This window comes from Alligator mississippiensis, chromosome 1 (assembly GCF_030867095.1).
Source record: "Alligator mississippiensis isolate rAllMis1 chromosome 1, rAllMis1, whole genome shotgun sequence".
Taxonomy (NCBI): Eukaryota; Metazoa; Chordata; order Crocodylia; family Alligatoridae; genus Alligator; species Alligator mississippiensis.
Genome location: NC_081824.1, coordinates 260,052,267 through 260,063,922, shown reverse-complemented (window position 1 = coordinate 260,063,922; position 11,656 = coordinate 260,052,267). Strand labels below are relative to the sequence as shown.

General features: G+C 39.0%; 1 protein-coding gene across 2 annotated transcripts in view; it reads left to right on the top strand.

Annotated features, from left to right (window-relative positions):
* ALCAM (activated leukocyte cell adhesion molecule) overlaps window positions 1–6,022 on the top strand; it is a 168,405-nt gene extending 162,383 nt beyond the window's left edge. For both annotated transcript variants that reach the window (XM_006258139.4, XM_019476328.2), the window contains exon 16: window positions 2,693–6,022. The gene's annotated coding sequence lies outside the window, so the exon portion shown is untranslated. The remainder of the gene's footprint in view (window positions 1–2,692) is intronic.
* Window positions 6,023–11,656: the final 5,634 nt, after the last annotated feature.

The following is an 11,656-nucleotide window of genomic DNA, read 5'->3' as shown; positions in this document are numbered from 1 at the left end:
CAAAAACTTCAGGAGGCCTTAGGCAACTGACAACTGCAAGGAGTACAGAGATACCAACAGCACCGTATCCAGTAGTCAGATGGATCCACCACTGCTATGCCAGTCTTCTTTCAGTACCACAAGCAAGGGTTCATATCATCTTGAAAGAGTAGTGTCATATGTGACGTACATTATAGATGTCACAAAGGAGTGGGAACTTAAGACATGGTTGTCAGTTAGGTGTCTGCTAACAAGTTAACTTATTTACTTATTATTTATTCAAGTAAGTATTACATTCTCTAATTGCTTGCCTTTTAGAATTTACAGGCTTTGAAACTCTAAGCAGGGGCTGAAAGGTGCCATGGGAAGAGGCAGGAGGTATAGAGGCAGTGGGGATGCAGGCAGATGTGGCTCCAGCATGGGATTGAGGTTCAGACTACAGCAGCTACCTTGTACTCTATTCCAAGAGGAGGGGCTTCTCCCCCCTCCCCCATGTTAAATGGCAGGAGGGGAAGTAAGAACCTCATCTTTGAATTGAGTATATATTGTAATATGTCTGAATATTGCATAGTGTTTTCTGTATGAATATTTTAGTTTAGGTGCCTCATTAATGGACAGTCTGAGATGGGTCATACTAGCACAAGCAGATGACTATATGATCACATCAATTTCCACTTAAATGCCAGAATTACTCACTCTGATGACTCCAGCTGGATTCCCATCAGAGTCTATCGGATCAGGTTAACCAAAGTCATCAAAACCCACCTACAGTAAATAAGTTTCCCAGAGACTAGAAAACTAGACAGGATTTAAGATTCACTTGGAGGAACAGGGCTGGGGTGGTACAGGTGCTAAGGCGCATGGTTTATAGCCTAGTGGTTGCAAGTTTGAAGCCATAGCAGAAATGCTCACTGTGTGGTCTGTCAGACTCCCACAAATCTGCAAATTTTGCTAAATATCTTGTCACATGGACATGAAAAAATAAAGGATCCTTTGATAGGGCAAATGCTTACAGTCCTGTGGTTGTTCTCAACCTTTGTAGACTCTTCATTACTATTTTGATTACAGAACAATAATAGAGTTGTTCTTCTGTTGCAAAGGACTCAGTAAGACAGCAACAGGTCAGAATGTTTTGACACTATAGATTCCTGTTTGAAATCTCTGGGTTTATCTTGCAAGTCACATCTAGGTATTTGCACATCAAACACCCGGTGTCACCCTTAAAAGGATCTTGCAGTGCCAGAGTGCTGTGTCACACCAGTTCAGAATCACTGCCCTAGAGCAGGGGTTCAGGGCTCAGTTTACAGAGCTATTTGTCTGCCCCACAAACTTGGGGCTTCAATAGTATTCAGCAGCAAGGGCAACAGCCATTGCTTTTCCCTGCAGCCAAGAAGAAAGGAATAGGCTGCAGGTGCTTTCCCTATGCCAACACGGGGAAAAGCAGCAGCATTGGGTGCTTTCCCTGTGTCTGTGGGGAAAAAGCAACAGCAGGGTCCTAGTATCACCCACCCCAGACTCAAACTGAATCAGTTCAGCTCCCAGCCTTGAAAGACTGCTTCCGTAGACTAGGGAATGCTTTATAGGAAGAGGGGAGCCATCTATACCACAACATTTTTCAAAGGATGGGAGAAAACAAGCTGGGAACTCTGCTTCCACCTACCAGCCTCGTGTGCCTCCATCAGCAAATGGCAAGCATCTTTCAAATCCTTCAAATCCTGGCATTTCCTTCTTAGTCACTGTTTGCAAAATTACTCCCACACATGGTTAGCCCAGGAGACAGTACTTAGAAGGAAGCCAGCCAGCAGCCCATTCAATATATTTGGAAGCAAAGAAAAAGATGGAAAGAGGGGATTCTTTCCAATGCCACGGGTTGGTATTCTGCCCAACAGCCAATCCTATAACATCTCATTTCATCTTCATGAATTTTCCTTGAACTACTAGCCTGAAGTTAAAGTGATTATTAAGAAGTATAATGCAAGTGACTCCAGGGCAGAACCCAGACTCAAAAGATACTATTTGTTAACCCACCAAGGATATGAAGGTTTCGGAATAAATGTTCTTTCAGATCACAGGTTGTCAGAGGTCTTACTACCTTACTTTTAATTTTAAGGCTTGTGAGTGCCTTTTGGGAAGGGGGAAAAATGGAGGAGACAGAAGAGGATGCTACTGAAAAAGAAAATTGAAAAGAATAGAAGTGTCAAATTGGTCCCTGAACTTAATTGATAAGTTATCTGGGAAAGTGATAAAAATATGGATCTTGAAAAAGCCATAACACACAAGCCTAAATGTTCTACTCCAATATCAGTAAGGAAAACACACTTTTTTCTTTCATACCCTCATCTTTTGAATGATGATTCTGGGCACTTCATGTGAGTGTATTTCAATGGCAGACAGAATTAACTTAAGCATTTTAATTTGTTTGTTTGGGGGGGGACGACGACACATTGGTATATTGAACACACGTCAATTTCTCTACTATCACTTTGTTTTCAGTTTAGAACTGCTACATCAATGTGAGCTTCTTACTATTAAATTCACTGCTCATTAAATGAACATAATCGTTTTATCAACAGCACATCACAAAGGTTTGTCATTATTTAAGTTTTGAACATTAACTTTTATTTAACAGCAAAATAAGTGATTTACAAAGAGGTGATATTGGGATACCCTTTTAAACCCATGTCTAATTGCTTTTTATTTTTTATATCTGCAGAGAATACATATAGAACAATTGAAGCATGAACGTGGATTGTATTTAAAACATATACAAAGAAGTGACAGCTATTCATGGTTCAAGTATTAAGCGGATCATTCTACCAAGTTTTCAAAGGATTTTAGACACAATTATCTCAAGTTTAAAAGAAAATCAAACTAATTTTGGCAATAGCCATGAGAATAGGTCACCATGTTGTGTTCTGTTTGAATATTTTTTTTTTGTAAATGTCTGCACTGAGGATTTCTTTTTGTTTGCCTTTATGTAAATTTTTTACGTAGCTATTTTTATACACTGTAAGGCTTTGTTCTGGGAGTTGCTGTTAATCTGATGTATAGTGTACTGTTTTTATTTCAATTGTTTTTATGATGCCCTTTGAGCAGGTACATTTCTAATTCTGATTGTCATCAGAAAAAAATACCTTTGCTTTGTATAGCAAGTATCTAAAGCATAAGATTGTCTTATGGGAAAATGTCAAGCTCTTTTTCATTTCTTGAAATCACTGTAACAAGCAAGAGACAGCTATGACGAAAGGTAACTAAATCGTTTGTGAAAGTAAACAACAAAAGCCAACTGACCAGAAAGGGAATAAACCGTTTCCAAAAAGAAAGCTGGGTATTTAACAAGGAGCTTACTACAAAATCCTTGTTAGCCTGTGTACAAATGGCTGCTAATAATTCCTTTTCTTAGAGAGTGAAACACATTTTATTGATGCTTTGGAAAAGTATTGATTGTTCTCAGTTTCATGATAGATAGTGTATGTGACTGGACTTCTGAATTTGTTTTAAATTCTTTTGGTTATCCACTGCCTTAAAAGTACTGTATCTTTTTTGCATTTCAGAAAAGATATCAGTCAGAATTGGAGACTTTTTAAAACAGTGGTCATATCAAAGCTACATTTTTTTCCCCACAAAAATAGAATATATATTTTTTGTGTGTTTTTGTTAACTACGCTACAAATATTGAATGCACCTTGAGATAATTTTAGTGTTTTTAACTGGTACATAATTTATCAAACAGTACATATAATTGTAACAATGAAATGTCTATGTATCTTTAGTTACATTCAAGTTTGTAACTTTATAAACATGTTTTATGCTTGAGGAAATTTTTAGAACGGTAGCAAAAAGGAAACATTGAGGTAGATGGCCACTATTTAAGATGAAAGTTACAAGTTTCTCTCTTAAGGAGAAGATTAGTTTCTGGGAAAATGTAATAGACAGTTTTGATAAGAAGGGGAAAATAAGTAAGCAGAACATCAGGTTTCCATTTACAAAAGTGATCCAGGGAAAAGCAAGTTTTTATAGACTGGTAGGCAAAAAATTTAAAAAATGGAAATTAGGAAATGTATTTTGCCACTTTTGCATTATTTAGGAAAAAAACACTGTTACTTGTAAATTTGTAAAATGTTAAGTGTCTGGGCAAATAGTGACTGATGTCTTAATAAAAGCTTCCTGTAGTGCATTGGCATGGATTAAATACATAAAATGTCCTATAAACTCAATACTGTATAAAATTAGGGGGGAAACCCTGTTATATTGCCTCTAAACTTTGAATTGTTAATGTTTTATTTGGCAAAAAGAAAAAAATAATCTTGGTCAACATTTAAACCAAAGTAAAATGGGGGGAAAAAACCAAAGTAATCTGTTCTGCATGGCTAAGCCATTGTTATCTCTGTAAATATTGTGATTTTTTTTTTTTTTTAGAATTTTGTTAAAAAAATTCTAAAATTTTTAAACACCTGTTTTCCAAAATAAAACATGAACACACAAATTACTTTATATACAAATATATCCTTTTCTTTTGGTGTGAAAACACTACCAAGTGATTATACATTTGAAAAACAGTGTGAGACTCTTGCAAAAGAAAAAAAGTTGTAATGGAATAACCGTGGTTTTAAATATGATATATAAAAGACTTGATTTAACACTACAAACAGTTCTGAAATACAGAACTGAAATGTTTAAGGCTGATAAGAAAAGATATAAAGGAGTTGAATTATTAACCACTATGTTGAAAAAAATGAATGAAGATAATAACTATTCTTCAACTTCTACATCCACAGTTGTGAAAAAGGAATACGAATCTTACCTTTTGAGATTCTGCTACATACAACTCCTGTCCAGTTTAACTTTTCAGCATTAGGAGCCCGATTTTCACTGCTCAAAGTTGGACTTCAGGCACGTTTCAGAAACCAACAGTGCAAAAGAATTACTGTTTCCATCCATGCCTAAAAGATAATAAATTGAAGTATGTCTTCACCTGCTTGTCTGACATTTCAGTTTAAAGGAATACTTATGAATGCAAAGAAGGACTTTTTCAAAACTCATGTTGTTACAGGCCACGATTTTGCAAATGCCTATGCATGTATGTATTTTAAGTTTGCTCACATGGGAAGTCTTTTTGAAGTTACAGGGATTCCTCATGGGTGTAGAGACCTACCCACACATCATAGAGTCAGGGAAAAAGTCAAATATTATTAAGAAATGAACAAACCCTCAAGTATAGAAGTATTGTTATATAAAACACAGCATCTAGCATTGTGCCATCTGGACATACTACAGTTAAGTTACACAGGTTATGGACTAAAGCTATGGCCCTAAATAAGACCTACAGAAATATGTGCCAAAGTCTACACTGTTACAAATTTGCTACTGTAGCCAAGTTCATTTGAGCTCACTAGTTACTTCTTACAAAAAGTTTCTGCTTGCAAAGTGAAGAGACACAAAGATACTATTGCCTTCATTTTAAACATAGGGACATGGGGAGACAAAGGGGTGGATCCGCCCAAGGTCAAATGGGAAATGGATGCCTGGAAGTAGAATAAATATAGATGTTTTGCAGTCTTATCCACAAGACCATCTCCTTCAGCATTAACTGACTGAACAGTTGATCCTGCTGAACTTTACTTCTAGCAAAAGATAAGACAAACATTTATTTAGTTGCAGTCAGAGGTCTGTCTCATGAAGGAAAATAAGAGTTTCAATTCAACTTTGGGAAACAAAAATAACCAGGGGATGATGAGTCCCAATTCTGCCCTTTTATTTTTAAGGTTCTAATTGAGGATTTAGTATTCCCATCTGTGGCTTAACCTGTGCCCAGCTATACTTCAGCCCATGTGGGGGAGGGGTGTTATAACCTGTAGGTACTGCTTGAGCTTTCCAATCCAATCTGAACTTTCTAGTCATTTTATTTCACCTGGTATAACAGCAACTGATACTGGCATTTATATAAGGAATAAATTTTCAGCTGAAACAGCAGAGTCTCAGATAACCAATTCATGCATGTGTAGGAAATAAAAATCAATAAAATAACTATCCCCATCTGTTATACTGCATCTTATTCTTGACTTTCTACATTCCTCAAATGCAACCCCAACAATATGACTTACTTACCTATTATGTATTTCACCTTTTTTTGGGTAGGTAATTTCTAGTCTGCAGTTTTGAACCAGGTGAAATAAGTACATTGTATTTTTATTGGTAACTACTGTTTAAATGATACCTACATTGTCAAATGAACATTATGGAATATTAAAGTGAATACAATCCATACTGTATCAGCCATGGGTAGAAATTATATGAATGAGTCATTTATTCATTGTTATTTAGACCTGTATTCCTCTAGGGAGTATCACAAATCCACTAAGTATCCCAGCTGCTGGACATGGTAATACTACATGCATCTAGATGACTTCCTATTGACTTCACATTTAAGCAGTCATTTGTAATTATCTCCAGTCAGGTTAGTGGCAATCTAGGAAATGAGGTTATCTCACTCAGTGCCTTGCAAATGTTTTCAGTATGGTGCAAAACCTCTACTTCTGACCAGAGTGCATACATCTGGAGACCTGTGTTTCCATGCTTTTCAGAAGCATAGATCTGCAAATAGTCTTCCATTATGGAATAACCAAAGAAAGGGCATCTGGATACAGAGACTGGTGTGAGTGCCCGAGACCCAGAGCTTGTGCCAGCTTACAACCGTGCTCAGGGATCCAAGAGCAAAATAGACTCGTGCCTTTTAATCTAATCCAATGCTATTATTCTGTACAAAAGCCTTGAAGACCTCCATTTCCCTCTGGGAAACATAAAAGATCCTCATTTGGTAGAACTGGGCCAAATTGCATGCAACAAGCAGCGGTTTTCAACAGCAGTGACAGACAGAAACTGGCTTTTACTGCACATGGAAAGTAAACAGGAAGCTTATTTAGCTGGTGCCTATGCATTACAAATCAAGGCATAGCTGCTGTATGTAGGTTTCAACTTCACCCCTAAACACAAAATGTGGCTTTTCCATTGCCTTTTCTTTCATTTTTCATCAGGTGATATCTCCCTATTGCCTGCAGGATCTAGTGCATCTCCTGATGCCCATTTCCCAATCTCTGTTTTGCACAGATTTCCCTCCCTCCACAAACCAATTGTTTTTGGTAGAACACCGTTCATGGCACCATAAGAAAAATATTTGAATGCAGGCTGATTGAGATGTACATAAATACAAAACACCAGAAATGAATCTAGAGTACAAAGGCTTAGCTGAGAGAGCCAGAACAGCAAAGCTCCTTAGCGGAGATGCAACTTCTAGGAGGAATCGTTTTCTGGTATAGTTAGTTAATCTACATGGTAGGGATGCCAGCATAGCTATATGGGTTAGTTGCTTTGCCACACTTTTAGCTCATATAAATGATACCAGATTGCAATGCAGACCTGGTCTAGCAGTCAGGACTCAGAGAGAAATAGGTCTGGAAGGGATCTCAGGTGGTCACCCAATCCAACCCAACTGCCTCAAGGCTGGATCATCCCTGTCTAACTCTCCCAGACAAATGTTAAATCACTGGAAGTTTCTCCCTGCCCCTCCCCAATCTCTGTTAGCCTCTCCAAATAACTGTTTCAGTGCTTTACCACCACCATAGCTAGAAAGTTCCTCCTAATATGCAACCTCTAGCTCCCTTTACCATCAGGACACCACATCTCCTGAGAACAGTTTAATCACCATCATGCTTATCAAAATCTCCCCTCAGTCTTGTCTGATCTAAATCTCAATTCTTCCAACCTTTCCTCAGACATTATGTGAGAGCTCCAATGTGTATTGCTCTCTGGACTCCCTCCAAATTTGTCCACATCTCTTTTAATAATCTGGTGACAGAGCCTGGACATGGTCCTCCAACTAAGCCTGAACCATGCTGAACAGAGTGGAAGAATCACTGCCTCCATTGAGTGGAAGAATCACAACAATCCTGTTAAATCATCATAGTATGCTATTAGCTCTTTTTCAACAATATTATATTGTTGATTCGTATGTCGCTTATGCTTCACTAACCCCAGATCCTGTTTTGCACTATCACAGCTCAGCCAGCCATTCCTTATTTTGTATTTTTGCATTTGATTGCTTCTTTTTAAATCTCACGTTTTGTTCTTGCCAGCCTGTTCTCTAAAGTGCCTACCACCCAAACCCAGTAAGTCTGCAGATGGCACCCGATTAAATGAATCTTCAGTTCCATCCTCCAAGTCATTAATGAAGACATTGAACAGTACTTCATGCAGGACAGACCCTAGGAAACTCCCTTGATACCTCCTCTCTGCCTGACATTGAGCCATACATGACTACTTTTTAAGCAGTATTATGCAACTAATTATACAATTTCTAGTACTACCACCTAAAAGAAAGATTATATAGTAATGCTATAAAAATGAAAAATGGGTCATACTAATTTATCATCATCCACATTTTAATAATCTTCCACAGTTCGGCAGATTGCTGCTCTCATAATCACTAACAAGTCAACAATTCCCCTCTCGCAGCAAAAAATTCCTTGTACCATGGGGCTGTATCATAAAGTCAATTCCAAACCTAGCAAAGAAGTGATACTGTGCAGCATCTTTCCGCTCAGAATCAAACCACCCTAATCCTCCTTTTGCACTAGATCCCCATTATTCCTTCAGTAAATCTCATGCATAAAAATATTGCTAATTGCAATTTGTTTTTGCGTGCCAGCAGGCAAATGCTAATTCAGGTCAGATTAAGTAGTTCAACACCGCCTACAAAAAATGCATGAGGCTTCATTAATACTTCCATCCATTTCAGAAAAGGCTAAGTCTAGCATAGATCATAAAATGCACTTAAAAAGAATTTAGCTAGTTTTATTCCCTGTATCTAGATTCTGTTAAAGAATTCAATAAAGCCTTCAATAAAATATACTTCAGCTTCTGCTTCAGTTTCAATTAAGCTGAAATAAAAGCTTTCCTCGGCATAGCTGAGCATCTAAATGTAGAATGTTAGGCTGAAAACCAAAAACCGCAAAATAGAGCAGTCTTGTTTCATTTTCTGAATGGAATTAAATAAATTAGAATCAGGGTTTTATATCAGATTAGAATTCGAACAATTTGAATTATGTTACTAATGTGTAGTATAACTGGTCATAATTCTTTTTCTTTACAATGTACTTGTTTGAAATGAGGTTGCCTGCTCTAATGGCTGAAATTCTGCTTCAGAATAAAGACACTAGGTACTACAGTACAGTACTCTCTCTGTCTCCCTCCTGGAGATTACATTAATATATTTGTTGATCCTTCCTCCCCCCAACACAAGAATCAGCCTGAAAGCACATTTCTCAGGAATACCATGTGAATTCCAAGTATTCCCCTCATTCCAAGTGTGGCAGATACGTTTTTTTGTTGTTTTTTTTTAAATAGAAATTTAAAAATATATTTTTATTAATATTAATGTTTTACATTCAACTTACTGGGCTCTCTTTACAAAGTTTGAATTTTATTTTAAAATGGCCACCATATTTAAGATCTAAATTTATAGTTATACAAATCATTTAAATAAAAATGCCATAGAGCAGCAGGACTGGAAGGAATTTCAGGAAGTCATAGAATCATAGAAAGTCAGGGTTGGGAGGGACCTCGGGTCATCTAGTCCAACCCGCTGCTCAAAGCAGGATTGTCCTTAGCTTCATCATCCCACCCAACACTTTGTTTAGCTCGTTCTTAAAAATCTACAAAGGATGGAGATTCCACAGCCTCTCTTGGGTAACCTGTTCCAGTGCTTTACTACCCTGTTAGGGAGAACATTTTTCCTAATATCTAACCTTGCTGCAACCTGAGACCATTGCTCCTCCTTCTGTCACCTGCCACCACTGAGAACAGTCTAGCTCCATCCTCTTTGGAACTGCCCTTCAGGTGGTTGAAAGCTGCTATTAAATCCCTTCCCAGTCTTCTCTTCTCCAGACTGAATAAGCATCTCCTCAGAAGTCGTGTGTCCCAGCCCTCTAACCATTTTTGTTGCCCTACACTGGACTCTCTCCAATTTGCCTACATCCTTTCCAAAATGGGGGGCCCAAAACTGGACACAGTACTCCAGATGTGGCCTCACCAGCACTGAATAGAGGGGAATAATCACTTCTCTTGATCTGCTGGCAACACTCCTACCAGTGTAGCCCAGTATGCTGTTAGCCTTCTTGGCAACAAGGGCATACTTCTTGCTCATATTCAGCTTATTGACCACTGTAACCCCCAGGTCCTTTTTTGCAGAGCTGCTGCCCAACCAGTCAGCCCCCAGCCTGTACCAGTACATGGGATTCCTCTGTCCTAAGTGCAGGAATTTGTATGCGTCCCTGTTGACTCTCATGAGATTTCTCTTGGTTCAGCCCTCCAATTTGTTGAGGTTCCTAAACCCCACCTCTACCTTCTAGCAGATCTACTGCTCCCCTCAGCTTGGTATCATTTGCAAAGTTGCTGAGGGTTCACTCTATGCCATCTTCCAGGTTGTTGATGAAGCCATTGAACAAAACCAGCTTCAGGACCGACCCCTGGGACACTCCACTGGATGCTGGCTGCCACCTAGACATCGAGCCATTGACTACTACCCTCTTAGCCCAATGATCCTGCCAGTTTTCTATCCACCTATCCACCAGTTCATTCATCCAACCAATACTTCCTTAGCTTGCTTGCTAGAACATTGAGGGAGACCCTATCAAAACCTTGCTTAAGTCAAGGTATAGCACATCCACTGGTCTCCCTGCATCCACAGAGCCAGTCATCTCATCATAGAAGGTAATCAGGTTGGTCAGGCATGACTTGCCCTTGGTGAATCCATGTTGACTCTTCCTGATCACATTCTCTTCCTCATCCAAGTGTTTAAAAATGGATTCCTTGAAGATCTGCTCCATGATTTTTCCAGGGACTGAGGTGAGGCTGACCAGTCTGTAGTTCCCATAACCCTCTTTCTTCCCTTTCTTAAATATGGGCACTATTTTTTCCCCTTTTCCTATAGTCTGGGACCTCTCCCAAATCATCATGAGGTTTTTAAGATGATGGCCAGTGGCTCTGCAATCACATCTGCCAACTCCCTCAGCACTCTTGGGTGCATCCCGCCTGACTTGTACATGACCAGCTTTTCTAAATAGTACCCAATGTGCTCTTTTCCCACTGTTGGCTGCTCATCTCCTCCCCAAACTGTGCTGCTAGGTACAGTAGTCTGGGAGCTGACCTTGCCTATGAAGACAGGTGAAAAAGGCATCGTGTACTTTAGCCTTTGCTGCATCCTCTGAGACTAGGTTGCCTCCCCCATTTAGTAAAAGATGTGCACTTTCCTCAGTCCTCCTCTTGTTGCTGAGAGTCATCCAGTTCATCCCTGCCCAAAGCAGAACCACCCCCGACAGATCCAGGCTAGCTGTTTCTGATCACCTTGTTCACTAGGTGCTTAGAAACAGACTCCTTGATGACCCATACCACAATCTTTTCTGATATTGAGGGCAGACTGACCTGTCTGTAATCTCCAGGATCTGCCATCTTCTGTTTCTTAAAGATGAGTACTATAGTTGACTTTTTCCAGTCATCTGGGACACTTCCCAACCTCCAGAAGTTCCAATGATAGCCAATGCCTCTGCAATTACTTCTGCACTCAAGATGTTTCCTGTTCAGCTATTGTGATTTGAAAACATCCAACTTCTCTAAGAAATCC